The sequence below is a fragment of the Mustela erminea genome, chromosome 19, assembly GCF_009829155.1.
Source record: "Mustela erminea isolate mMusErm1 chromosome 19, mMusErm1.Pri, whole genome shotgun sequence".
Lineage (NCBI taxonomy): Eukaryota > Metazoa > Chordata > Mammalia > Carnivora > Mustelidae > Mustela > Mustela erminea.
In genome coordinates, this window is record NC_045632.1 from 18,388,112 (window position 1) to 18,400,102 (window position 11,991).

At 44.8% G+C, this 11,991-nt stretch overlaps 1 long non-coding RNA gene across 1 annotated transcript; it reads right to left on the bottom strand.

The window, feature by feature from the left end:
* Positions 1-9,761: 9,761 nt before the first annotated feature.
* On the bottom strand, positions 9,762-11,400 carry LOC116579015. The gene is made up of 3 exons (XR_004281106.1): positions 11,359-11,400; positions 10,219-10,329; positions 9,762-10,021 (listed from the first exon to the last, which is right to left on the bottom strand). It is a non-coding gene; the product is annotated as an uncharacterized LOC116579015 (long non-coding RNA).
* Positions 11,401-11,991: the final 591 nt, after the last annotated feature.

The window sequence follows — 11,991 nt, forward strand, 5'->3', positions numbered from 1 at the left end:
TACCATTCCATAACATCCATGAGTCGACCCTGCTCCGGGGACACTGCGGTGGATGAGAGAGCCCCAGTCTCCATGCTACGGAGCTCAGGTTCAGTGGGGGACTTAGACGGATCACCATCACCAGGTAGGGATTGTGGAAAATAAACAACAGGAGTGGGTCAATTTGGGACACAGGGAATGTCAGAGGTCTGTGGGCTGCCCCAGAAAGCACTGGATACTGGTAGTGGAGTTCTGGAGAGCCCACTCAGCCTCATTCAGGGCCCTGAGAAATGGCATCATTCAGGGACCTTTCACTGAACATGCTTAGGTCACCACTCTGTCCTCGGTGTCTGGTACAAAGCCCGACTCTCTAAGTAGTTATTCAGTAAATGAGGGGAGAGGTGGTGGGGTGAGAATAAAACTGGGGACAGGATGAGGTATGGGGGTGGAGGGCAATGGTGGACCATATAGGGCTGTGGAGCAGAGGGGAGACAACTGAGTGAGTGGGTCCGGATCTTGATTGGGTGTAGAGGGTGGGGCATCCAGGGTGAGGTCCAGGGCTCTGGGCTCCGGAGCAGACCTTGAAATGCAGATGTCAGAGAAGGCACAACTCTGGGGGAAATGTTGATAACAATGTGGGACCCTGTGGGTGTGAGGAGTCAGAGAGACATCCAAGGGTTGGCTGAGACTTTGGCCCAGGGAGAAAGGGACCATGGGATTACCATTAAGACAGCAAATTTTGGCGAGAAGCTGAGTCCAGCTTCAAGTGTTTCATAAGGGCTGAAAAGCATAAGAAGGTGCCATGGGCTGCTGTAATCCAGGTGGCTTTCCTGGAAGAAAGAACAGCTGCTATTCCACAGTGCCTAATTCTCAAAAGGTGCCATTTTGCTCAAACATTGTCACCCTTCTGCCGTTTGTGGGGTGTTTTGCTGTTAAAAACCAAAATCAGTTAGCCAGCATGTCTGCCATTGGTCTATGAGCCTTTTGAGACTCATAGCACTGGCTGTTACGAGAATGATGAGACAAATCACAGACTGGCAGAAATACTTGCAAAACACATAACTGATGGTGGACTTATATCTAAAATATACAAAGAACTCTTAAAACCCAACCATAAGAAAACAATCTGCTTAAACATGGACAAAAGTTATGAACAGATTTCTCACTGAAGAAGATGTACAGATGGCAAATAAGCATGAAAAGTTGCTAACCATAATGTCATTAGGGAATTGCAAATTAAAACAACAATGGAATACTTCTACACACCTATTAGAATGTCTAAAATCCAAAAAAAATGACACCAAATGCTGTTGAGGATGTGGAACAACAGGAACTGTCCTTCATTGCTGGTGGGAGTACAAAATGATACAGCCATTTTGGAAGACAATCTGAAAAGGCAGTAAACTCTCTGACCACAAATATATGGCATTCTAGGAGAAGCCAAACTATAGAGACCAGTAAAAAGATCAGTGGTTGCCAAGAGATCATGAGATGGGGGTAGGGATGGAAAGGTGAAACTATTTTGTGTGGTATTGTAATGGTGGATACATGACATGATGCATTTATAAAAAGCCATAGAACTGTACAGTACAGAGTGAGCCTTAGTGTAAAATATGGACTCTAGTTAGTAATAACATTTCACTATTGGTCATCAATTGTAACAAAGGTACCATACTCCTGCAAGATGGTAGTAATAGGGGAAAATGGGTGTGGAGGTACAGGAAGTATATGAGAATTTCCTTGACTTTTTGTGTAACTTTCTGTAAACATAAAGCTGCTCATGAAAAATAAAATCTATTAAAAAAATAATTGGTTGAAGGCCCTGGGTGGCTCAATGGGTTAAAGCCTCTGCCTTCGGCTCAGGTCATGATCCCAGGGTCCTAGGATCGAGCCCTGCATCGGGCTCTCTGCTCAGCAGGGAGGCTGCTTCCCCCACTCTCTCTGACCGCCTCTCTGCCTACTTGTGATCTCTGTCTGTCAAATAAATAAATAAAATCTTTTAAAAAATTGGTTGAAAGTTGGAATATTTTTTAATGAACTATCTACAACCATAATGTAATGACAACTGATCAGATGCACCTTGACTGAAACTGTAACATAAAAAGATTCTCAAAGATTTGGAAGAAAAGCTAAAGCCAAATAAGAGGTAGCTGCTACCAGTTTCCCCTCTAACTCTAAAATTTTTAAAAAGCCACCCAGAGGTTATGAGACACATGCATTCAAGGTGCCTCTGCTTGAGAGCAGAGCTGCTCATGTTTCCATCTCCCCAGCGGCCACTGACGGATCTTCTCTCCACTCTCCTCCAGTCTCTGTGCATGGCTTTGTCATGTATCGGCTTGACTAGGCTGAATGAACTATATCTTAGAATTACCTTCTCCTTATGCGTTCGGTTAGGACGGACCAATAGAGATTCTTGGGCAAGATGTGGAGGGCAGAAGTGAAGCAGCTGCCATTTTATAGATCACACAGGTTGTCGCTGGCTGGCTGCTGGCTCGTCAGGTTTGCATAGGGCAGCAGCCAGGCCCGCAACTGTTTCACCTTTTTCTGGATCTTCTCAACTTCTCCAGCTCTGGACCAGGTGTGTGTCTGGCTCCATGATGAAGGATGCCAGTTTCTCCCATGGATGCTCATACCACCAAAGGCAGAGGCCAGCTTATACCAGCTTGTCCTAGCTTCTCCCCACTTTACATCTGTTTTCCCTTCCTAACTGCCTACCCTCCGTACTTCGAGTGTCGGCATCTGACACTAAGACCACAGTGTTAGGAACTGCTTCATAACTCCTGACTGCATAAGGTTAAATCCCAGCTCATCCATCCATCCATCTATCCATCTATCTATCTGCCCGCCTGTCTGTCTATCTATCTATCTATCTATCTTCGATCTCCCCTAGTGGTTCAGCCTCTCAGATGGAGCCCTGATACACTCCGTAAGCAGAGACTCCTGGTGTCTGTGGAGTTATTGTTACCTCAAGCTGCTGTTCATGGAGGAAGTTGCAGTGGGTTTCCTGTTCCTCTCCCGCATAAGAAGAGGTTGTTTTCTTCTCCATTCCCCAAAAGGCTGACGCAAAAATGTGAGATTGGCATCTTATTCACAGAAAGAACAAGTAGAAGTCATATTTGTACCCCTACCATGTTCAGTCTGTTCAATCTACAAATGACAAAATGATTATCATCCCCAAACTGAGACCGTTAACCTGTATTCTGCTCCTGACCCCTGTTTGACAAGCTTCAAGCTCTCACATTATGCCTGTAATTTGCTGCTTAAAGGTGTTCAAGGATCAGCATCCAGGGGCTTGCTAGAAATGCAGAATCCCTTGACCCTCCACTCCTGGACTTACTGAATCAAAACATGCATTTTGACCAAATCTGTCAGTGATTCGTATGCATATTGAAGTTTAAAAAGGTGCCATCTACATGACTTTGGGGGGATAAAACCTTTATTAGCATTAATACCCAGAGATGGATTCTTATCACTGGCTTCTTGGATATACAGTTTTAAAATTTATGATGACTATCTGGCACATTTTAGACCAACCTGCTCTAATTTCCTCATAACATTTGGCCTTTTTATGACCATGTTAACTGAAACATGAACTGGGCCAGCTGAGAGACCCAGAAGGTGAGTCTTAGAAAGTGAAGAGCTGGAAAGATGTGGCAGAAGTCACTAAAGATGCTTCAACACCCAAAGCAACAACTCTGTACCAAGTGTGTCCACATATACTAAGAGTAGGAAGTACACACAGGATTGATTTACAGCATCATGAGTTTGGTGGTTTCAGGAATGGAGAGCAGGAAGAAGGAACAGAAGGGGGAAGGGTTTAATTTGCTTCTACAACATTTTATTTCTAAAAAGAAGAGATCTGGTGCAAGTATAGTTAACTGTTTTCATCTGGGAAATGTAGGTGGCACATGGGGGTCTCTTAGACTTATTTCTGCACAATCTGTAGATTTGAAACCTTTATCTAAATTAAGAAATTAGGGGCGCCTGGGTGGCTCAGTGGGTTAAGCCGCTGCCTTCGGCTCAGGTCATGATCCCAGGGTCCTGGGATTGAGCACTGCATCGGGCTCTCTGCTCCACGGGGAGCCTGCTCCCCCCCCCTCGCCTCCTTGTGACCTCGCTCTCTTTCTCTGTCAAATAAATAAAATATTTTAAAAATGCCCTAAACCCAAAGTAGTGTTTTTCCTCCCAAACAAAAAAATATCTTGGCACATGTGATTTAGAAAGTGTTCTGGTTGGGGGCACCTGGGTGGCTCAGTGGGCTGGGCCTCTGCCTTCGGCTCAGGTCATGATCCCGGCGTCCTGGGATCGGCCCCCACATTGGGCTCTCTGCTTAGCAGGGAGCCTGCTTCCCCCTCTCTCTCTGCCTGCCTCTCTGCCTACTTGTGATCTCTCTCTGTCAAATAAATAAATAAAATCTTAAAAAAAAAAAAAGAAAGTGTTCTGGTTTATCCTGATTCAGGTGACGTATGATCCAGAAGCTCAAACACTGGAAGGCAATTATTTTGAGCAAAGACTCTGCAGTCTGACTCAATGGGTTTGAATCCTCATTCCGTCACTCAGGCTAAATGATCTAGAGCAAGTTTCTCATTTTCTGCAGCCTCGGTTTCCTCATTTACGAATTAGGCACAATAATAATACCTGTTTTCAGTATTGTTGTGGGGTCTAAATGAGACGATATGGATAAACTCCTTAAAGAGTGCCTGCACACAAGTTGACACTCAGTGACTGTCATGATGGTGATGATGGTGGTATCACTGGGGACCCAGTGTCTGGCTCCCCTTCCTAGCACTTGGTTCTATTTTGGCTTCTCTTTCATCCTAGCAGTTCCAGGCTCTTTTGCCTGGTGGTAAAACGACTTACCCTCCACCATTTGAAGGGGAGAAAGATGTGGTTTTAGAGGGTAACGTAGAAGAGAGGGGGCTTTCTTTCTTTACCAAAAGCTCCAGAAACCATTTATCCAAGTCTCATTTTCTCAGATGGGGTCACATGCCCACTCTGAGCCAGCCTGTAGCCAGAACATGGCTCCCAAATCTTAGAATGACCACTATACCGTACCTCCCCAGACTAGTTTCTCTCCCACTTCCCCAGATCACACAAGGGCAACTCTGTGATTCCACGTCCTGAGGCCAAAATTCCCTCTCTCTCTTACACCTACGTCATGTATCAGCAATTCCTGTTTACCTGTCAAATTCATCAAGGCATTTCCCTTCTTCACCACTTTGCCCTAATATACCATCACCTCCCATTAGGAAAATCACAGCAGTCTCCCTGCTGTCATCTCTTCACCAGATGTCGACTCTCCTCCAGGGTCCTAAAGAGTCTGTTAACACCTGAGCCGGCACATGTCACTTATCTGTTCAATGTCTGTTCATGGCACTTGAAGTAAAGTATGCTCCCTTTGATCTTGCCTCTGTTACTTCCCTGACTTCATCTCTAACCATTTCCTACCTTATTTCGCTTCAGCTATACTAGCCTCCTTACTATCGCTCAGAAATATCAGATGGGCTTCTCCCTCCAGACCTTTGCACTAGCAGTTCCATCTGCCCGAGACTCTCACCACAGATATATGTTTGGTTTCCTCTCTTAAGTCCTGCAAGCCTTTGCTCAAAAGTCAGATCCTAATTGGGGCATTACCTGCCTCCCTATTGAAATTATAGCTCTTCGCCCATCTCTAATACCTCTTTTTTTTTTTAAGATTTTATTAATTTATTTGACAGATAGAGATCACAAGTAGGCAGAGAGGCAGGCAGAGAGAGGAGGAAGCAGGCTCCCTGCTGAGCAGAGAGCCCGATGTGGGGCTCGATCCCAGAACCCTGGGATCATGACCTGAGCCGAAGGCAGAGCTAAACCACTGAGCCACCCAGGCGCCCCTCTAATACTTCTGATCACCCTTGCCATGCTTTACTTTTTTCTACAGTACTCTTTTTTTTTTTTAAAGATCTTATTTATTTATTTGAAAGAGAGAGAGAGATCACAGGTAGGCAGAGAGGCAGGCAGAGAGAGAGTGAGAAGCAGGCGCCCCACCGAGCAGACAGCCTGACACAGGACTCGATCCCAGGACCGTGAAATCATGACCTGAGCTGAAGGAAGAGGTTTAACCCGCTGAGCTACTAAGGCGCCCCTTCCACAGTACTCTTAATATGTTTCTTACTTAAGTTTATCATCTTTCACATGGCACCAGAATGGCACTGCAGGAGACACACAATAAAACTTTGCTGAATGAAAGAATAAATGAAAGGACAGCTCACAGTTCCATCTGGTGGTGAGCCTGTCTTCTCCATTGGACTGAGGATGTCCCAAGGACAGGGACAGGATCTGTATTGGTCACGGTTGTGTCACCCAGTGCAAAGCCAGGCATGGAGGGGGTTGGAGGTCCTAAAGATAGACTGCAAAAGATGTCTACAAAAGATTCCTGTGAGTAGATCTTTGTCAGATGAAGGTAAAGACATGTTGGATTTTGGGGTGCTTGGGTGGCTCAGTGGGTTAAGCCTCTGCCTTCAGCTCCAGTCATGATCTCAGGGTCTTGGGATTGAGCCCCACATCGGGGTCTCTGCTCAGCGGGGAGCCTGATCCCCACCCCCTCTCTGCCTGCCTCTCTGCCTACTTGTGATCTCTCTGTCAAATAAATAAATAAATAAATCTTAAAAAAAAAAAGAAGTGTTGTATTTTCTTTTCAGGAGAGCTGGAAAGCACCTACAAGAGTTCTCACAGGGAGGAGAGAACCCCACCTGCTTTGGAGTGTGGGAGAGTGTGACATTACTGACTGCCACATTGGCTTCCTTTTTGTTCTTTGTGATTGCCATTCCCACTCTGGGCACCCTGTTCTCATAGTTCTTGGAGCTCTGACACTTGGGCCTCCATGTTTCAGCTCAAAGAACATCTTAGAAAGGCTTGCTTTTTTTCCTTCCTTCCCCTCTCTCTCTCTGCCTTTATTTTTTTTTAAAAGATTTTATTTATTTATTTGACAGAGAGAGAGAGAGACAGCGAGAGAGGGAACACAGCGGGAGAGTGGGAGAGGGAGAAGCAGACTCCCCACTGAGCAGAGAGCCTGATGCGGGGCTTGATCCCAGGACCCTGAGATCATGACCTGAGCCAAAGGCAGACGCTTAACGACTGAGCCACCCAGGCGCCCCTCTTTCTCTGCCTTTCTGATTAATTTATTTGAGAGAGCGAGAGCACTTCAGCAGGAGCAGGATAAGGAGGAGCAGAGGGAGAGGGAGAGGCAGGCTCCCTGCTGAGCAGGAAGCCCAATGCAGGACTCAATCCCAGGATGCTGGCATCATGACCTGAGCTGAAGGTAGACACTCAACTGACTGAGTCACCCAGGGGCCCCTTAGAAAGGGTTTCTGTGGCAAAGCCAGCTAGTGTCAGCCAGTCTGAGACTACATTTTCCAGAAGCCCTTGCAACCAGTTGAGGTCACGAGACTAATTCTGTCCAATGGACTCTGAATAAGAGATGTATATCACTTAGGGCCAAAACTCTATTAAAAAAAATCCTCTTGGATTACTGAGGTATAATTGATGAAAAATGTAAGCTATTGAAAGTGTACAACATGATTATTTCTTATATGTATATATTGTGAAATTATTACCACAGCCAAGTTAACTAATACATCCATTACCTCACATAGTTGCCTTTCCCCCACTTTTTTGGTGAGAGCATGTAATGTATACTCTCTTAGAAAAAAATTTTTTAAAGATTATTTATTTATTTATTTGACACAGAGAGAGAGAGAGAGATCACAGGTAGGCAGAGAGGCAGGCAGAGACAGAGAGGGAAGCAGACTTCCTGCTGAGCAGAGAGCCCAATGCAGGGCTCAATCCTAGGACCCTGAGATCATGACCTGAGCCAAAGGCAGAGGCTTAACTCCCTGAGCCACCCAGGCGCCCCACTTTTAGAAAATTTTAAGTACGGTACAGTATTATTCACCATAGTCATCATGTTATACATTAGATCCTAAGATCTTACTCATCTTATATAACTGAGTGTTTGAATCCTTTTAAAAGCCTGTCCCCATTTCCCCCAGCCCCTGGCAACCATCATTCCACTTTCTGTTTCTGTGAGTTTGGCTTTTTTAGATTTCATATATAAGTGATACCACACAGTGTTTGTCTTTCTCTAGCGGACTTCTCTCACTTGCATTATGGCCTCAAGGTCTATCTGTGTTGTTGCAAATGGCAGGATTGCATGTTTCTCATGGTTTAATAATATTTCTTTATATATAAAGAAATATACTGTGTACACACACACACACACACACAATCCTCTATCATTTCATTCATTGGTACACACTTGGGTTATTTCCATATCTTGGATATTGTGAATAATGATGCTGTAATTATGAGAATATGGATGTCTCTGAGATGTGATCCCCCCCCTTTGGATATATTCCTAGAAGCAGGATTGCTAGATCATGTGGTAGTTCTACTTTTAATTTTTTGAGGAACCCCCATCTCATATTTCATAGTGGCTGTACCAATTTACATTCCCATCCAAGAGTGTATAAGGATTCAGTTTTGGGCTGAGGATTTTAGGAAGCAAGTGGGGGTTCTTCAGTCTCTCATTTGGAGTCCTTCAGAAGACTCCAAGCATTTTAGGAGATGGTGGAATCACCAAGTGGAAGGAGGCTGGATTCCTAACTTAATATATGGGCAACAAGAAATGCCCACTTTGGGAGGTTCTGTGAATGTGAAATAAACAATTTTGTGAGTACTGAAATGGTGGGGTTTATTTGTTATAGCCGCTATTATGACTCTAGACCTCATTGCCCACTAGCTCACTGTACCTCAGACTATTTGTGGTTGTGCAGTAGGACTCATTTTTTAATCTCTCCAATCTGTCCAATCTCTGTCCAACAAGAGAAGTCTTGTTGATATTGATTATATTCAATAATTATATTCAAGAATCAAGAATATTGGTTTTATTCTTGGATGTCCTGGCCATGTCAAATTTCTGTGAGTTTTGTAATGCTTATTGGCAATCTCTGCACTTTTCTTGTTGCAGACCATTAACATCAGTGGACCAGTAGTGGTACTGCTTTAGCTTATTACCCTGTGTTATGTCTCTCCTTACTATTTACCACTCCCTATGATTATCTTGTTTATTTAGAGGTCTATTTGCTTATGGTATTCTTCCCAGTAGAATGTAAGCTCCTTCAGAAAGGAGTTGTACTTATCTTGCTCTGTTGAGTTTCCAGCTCCTAGTATTGTGCCTGGTAGATCCTACATGCTCAGAAATTCTGTGTTGAATAATGAATAAATTACAAACTTTGGTGGTGAGGGGGAGAAGAGGCAACCATACCTGTAATAGATGTTCTCTTCAATTGTAACTTGACCTGAATTCCTATCAGTTTACTGACAACTGCTTCACTCCCTGGCTTTCTGGTAGACCATAAGTACCCAAGATTAGATCTGGTCTCTTACAACCCTCCTCTCTAAGTTTCCCCTACTGGAGATTAGACCACACTAGACTGTCACTGCTTGGTGATATGTCTGTCTTCACCTGGTTTATAAGTCCAGAGAGGGTGTGGTGGATCTGAAGTGGTCACTGATATATCCCCAGTGTCATAGCACAGCCAAGGCCCTTGGTATGAACAGACTTATGGCATGAATGTATGATGTGAACGGGAAGAAGATTCCCTGAGGAAACAGTGCCCTACCATGCCTCCACAGCCCCTATCTCCTGGCAGGATCCTAGGGTTGATCCTGAACTTTGGTCCAGTGGACTGCCCAGCTGCCCCTTTCTTACTCCATCAACTACCTCAAGATGCTGGCTCAGGCCAACACTTAGCCGTCCAGACATTTAAAGGTTTTCCCATTTGGCCCAAATGGATATTTAGAGCCAAGGTAAGTATCACTGTTGTATATATTTGGTAGTTTGCTGAAAAGGAAGTTAACGAGGAAATAAGTCCATCATGAGGAGTATCAAGATGGTGAGGGTGATGAGGCTTCCTAAAACAATCCCCAAGACTGCAATGTAGTAGGTTTGGTGGGAGGTCTCGGCTGCCAAGGCTCTGTTATTCCACATGTTGCTGTGCCTTGTCTGGTTAGGGGGAAGAGGCGGGGCAGGAATAGTTGGCCTTTAATGGGTTATTGTAATGGGTGAGCTATGGGACTGAAAGGACCCAGGGTGGGGACTTGAACCCACAGGAGGGACAAAAGAAAGAATTTGAGTCAAGGTCAAGGCCAGGATGAAAAGGGAGTACAGGAGGAGAGGATTGGCATGATACGGTTTCCCACCTGGACAGAGAAGATCAAGGCTACAATGCCTATGGGAAAACACAGGAGGAAGGCGCAAATCGATAGGCACATGTGGTCTTTGGGGGGCTTGTCCCGAAAAATTTCAAATGCCTGTGGGCGGGGAGTGGGTCATGGCTCAGTATGGATTTTGGACTGTGCTGTCCCCTCTAACTCTTTTTCATGATAACCTGGCTCCTATAAATTCTTTGTTGACCTCCTTTAAAACTCATACTGACTCCCTCTAATTCCTATCATGTCCCCTGTAACCTGTCATTATTGCCTTTATTTAATACCTCCTTCTACCCTGGATCTCCCAGCCCCCTCCACTCCTATGCTCTATAATGCCTGCCTGTTCCCAGTAGCCCTTTCCCTGTCTCCTATAACCTCCTCCCTGTCTTCTAGAACTGCCTTGCTGGTCTCTACAGCATGTCTCACTTGGCCCCTAACACCGCCCCCACAAAATCCCTTGCTGACTCTGATGACTCTCACTACCCTCCCTGGAGCCACAACTGAGCCACTATCACACTTTGTTCCTGTAACACCGTCATGGTCCCCAAAAGCAGCCTTTTGCCCCTATAAAACACCTACAAAGAAGACCCTACTCAACACTTGAACACTGCTTTCCATCTATAGAACCTTGTTCCATCATAAAGCTCTCACCCTATAAAACTGTGTGTGCCTACAATACCGCTCTCTTGATCTCATTTGCTGTCTCTCTCACTCTGTCCCGATGGACCATTGTCTGTTATGAGCCTTACTGTTTACCCATCAACTCTCCCTTCCCCTTCCCCCCCACCCATGGCCTCTCTGTTGGCTCCTCTAAGACCTTCCTTGACCAACTCTAAATTCTAAGTCCTCTCCATGTCCCTTTGTGGCCTCTTCTCTGTCCCCTTATAAAGGCCTGCCCTTTCTCCCTCTGCCACCTTCTCCCAACCTCTGAAACTAGCGTCCTGATCCTCTGAACCCTTCTTTCCTCCACTCATAGCAGCCTCCCGGTTCTCCTAAAGCCGTGTTCCCTCTAAATAGTTCTTATAACACCCTGTCTCCTCTTGAGACCCTTCTTTCCCCCTCATTCTGCCATTACTCACGCTTTCTTCCTCCCACCCTATCCCCCCATAAGTTCCCTGCCCCTTCAAACACCCCCATTAAGGCATCTGGGTCTGGGTACAAGGAGCTTCTTCCTCATTCCAACCTGCCAGGGGTTACCGCGGAGACCATGCAGGCTCCGCCTCCTATCCTGTCTTTCTATTATTATTGGCTGATTGAGCTTGCATGTGATAGGGTGGGGAATCCAATACTCACATGGCTGCTGATTGGTCTGAAGGAGTTCAGACTCTTCCTACTCTCTTAGGTGATTGGTCAATTCCGGGAGTTGTTTTTATTAGTTTAGTTTTGAAGGCCGTTTATATGTTTTGGATACAAGTCCTTTCTCAGATATGAGATTCGCAAGTGTTTTCTCTGGGTCTGTTGTTATCTTTTTAATTTTCTAACAGTGTCATGTGCAGAGGAAAGTTTTTAATTAGTATTAAACTCAATTTTTTCTTTTATGGATGTGCTTTTGTTGTTATGTCTAAGAGTTTCTCTGCTTAATCCAGTGTAAGGAAGATCTTCTATGTTTTCTTCTAAATATGTGATAGACTTACATTTTATATTTAAATATGTGATCCATATTGAGTTCATTATTGTATAAGGGGTAGGGTTTTCTTTTTTTTTAAGATTTTATTTATTTGACAGACAGAGATCACAAGTAGGCAGAGAGGCAGGCAGAGAAGC